Source organism: Cynoglossus semilaevis, chromosome 1 (assembly GCF_000523025.1).
Source record: "Cynoglossus semilaevis isolate Cse_v1.0 chromosome 1, Cse_v1.0, whole genome shotgun sequence".
NCBI lineage: Eukaryota > Metazoa > Chordata > Actinopteri > Pleuronectiformes > Cynoglossidae > Cynoglossus > Cynoglossus semilaevis.
This window is the reverse complement of record NC_024307.1, coordinates 24,061,824-24,064,111: the sequence shown is the minus strand read 5'-3', so window position 1 is coordinate 24,064,111 and position 2,288 is coordinate 24,061,824. Positions and strand designations below refer to the sequence as shown.

The window sequence follows — 2,288 nt, the reverse complement described above, 5'->3', positions numbered from 1 at the left end:
GCTGGAACATGTTGACCTTTATTGTGAACAATTATGGATATACAATACGACCAAATAAGGTGGAAAGAGACAGTGAAAGTGAAGTGTTTAGGAGAACAGATGATGATAGTGAGGCAAGTGAGCAGGAAACATGTAAAAACCTAAATCCAGAAGAGATATCAGGGCTATTTTTTAAACTCTCCCCAAATCACATTTGAACTGCAATCACTCAACATGCCAAGTCTACCCCCCGCCCCCCCCACCACCACAAAGACACACACACATACAGTATATACAGTTTGACCCCTTCCTGGCTTTGCGTTGATATAATTAGGAGGGGAATGTGAGCAATGCTGCAGCAGGAGCAGCAGGATCACATGGTCTACCTTACAGACGTCTGCTTGTTTACATGAAGGTAGTGTTGAGACAAAGAGGAGCGAGTCAGATTGACACACACATAAATACTCAATAAGCTAGTGTATATCAGCAGCCGCTCAGTGTCTAGATGTCTCTCTGGAAAGAAAGGAAAGTGAACTCCTTGTCATTGTGACACAGCACACCACTGCCCACAACCAAATGTGACCTCTGCTTTTAACCCATCACCAAAGTGAACAGTGGGCAGTTTAAAGGGGAGCAGTAAGTGGGGACGGAGCCATGCTCAGAGCACCTCATTGGTAACTTGGACTCGAACCTTCCGGACCCAAGTCCGCTTCCTTAACCACTAAGTCACCACTGCCCCATCCCAGCCCAAACGCCGTCCCCCACACCCAGAAATTATGCAGTTGACATTCCCACATTTGGGGAATTCACAGGGGTCAGACAGCCGGAGTGCAATGGGGGAACCATCTTCGTGATCATGGTGTCTCCCCTCCCAGGTAAGTACTCTCTGACAACCAGACGGGAGTGAACGTGTCGTTCTGCTTACAAGCATCACCATCAGTTGCTCTTTTTACAGGGGCCTTCACGGTGTCTGATTCACTGGAGGGATTTGGCACAATTTTCATGAAGCCATTTTATTCATGCTAAGACTGACACTAGAGGGCTATGCAGCTGGAACCCAAACCCTGACCTTTTTGTTGGCAGACAACCCACTCCACCCACTGTACCACAGCTGTCCACTGAAGAGTCACCTTTGTCTCTTTCATCTTCTTGAAAATTCATTTTCATTCATTTTGGATTTGTCAAAAAAACGTCCTGTTAATCTGCACTGGTGATCGGCACAAGTGGTGAACAGACTTCAATCGTGGTTGGTTTGAATGAACAACGTCATTGATTGGACGCTCTGGTCGGCATCTTGTGGACCACACACGCTGGTTGACATAATAATAACAACAATGAAGTAGTTGTCAAGTGAAAAAGTCTATTAAAAATGAACAACTGTTTGTTGTTTAGATTTGTGAAGTCTTTCCAACGCGGCCGCTGCCTAACAGCTGTGTCACACCTGCAGAGGCTGCGCATATAAAACACTAAATGGAGGGTTTGCTTTGCAGTGAAAGCAGGATGAGATTATTAGTCACTGCTTCTCATCAACTGTGATGAGTCACACCAGAGATTCCCCAACCAAAATAACAAGTCCATAAAAGAGAGAGAGAGAGAGAGAGAGCGAGAGCGAGAGTTCCCCACGTCCTCACCTAGAACTTTCCCAACAGAGCCTGACTCTCTAATTGCACAACAGTACTCTACATTTACGTCCCTCCCTCTCTCTTTCTAGTTTGTCTTCTTCCTAGTTTTGGTGAGCTATATTTAGCCCCACCCCCCCGACATGGATGGTACTCGCCGGCCGGCCAAGCCACGGTGGCCCAAAAGAGAGCGGAGTGGAGGCGCAGCTCCCACATTCAGGCGTCCAGCAGGAAAAAAAAAAAGGAGCAACACAAACAAATCAAAGCAGCCAACTAGAGGGAGGAGAGAGGAGGAGAGAGAGGGGAGAAGAGAGGCCGGCCTTGCACTGGTGTGCTGCCATGAACACACACATGCAATCTCTCACGGAGCCGACAGAACAAAGCAGCACAGAGGAAGGACGCTGTAATTATGTGGACGACATTCACTTAATGATGACCTTTCCCTAAACACAGACAGAGGAAATTATACAGTGAAACAGGCTCAAACAACTGCCTCGTCCTAATGCAGCATCACATGTGCTCTTCTCGAAGCAACTAGACGCTGCATGTTCCCCCTCTGAGGCTGCTGCCTCCTCCGCTCTCCCCCGGTCTTCACCGTGTTACAGATCGACCCTCCCTGGGCCGTTGGTCTATCGACCTGATTCGTTTCCTCGCACCGTTTCTCCATCTGTGGGCAGGAATCGATTAAAT

At 47.8% G+C, this 2,288-nt stretch overlaps 1 pseudogene; it reads right to left on the bottom strand.

The window, feature by feature from the left end:
• Positions 1-720: 720 nt before the first annotated feature.
• On the bottom strand, positions 721-862 carry LOC112488197 (uncharacterized; annotated as a pseudogene).
• Positions 863-2,288: the final 1,426 nt, after the last annotated feature.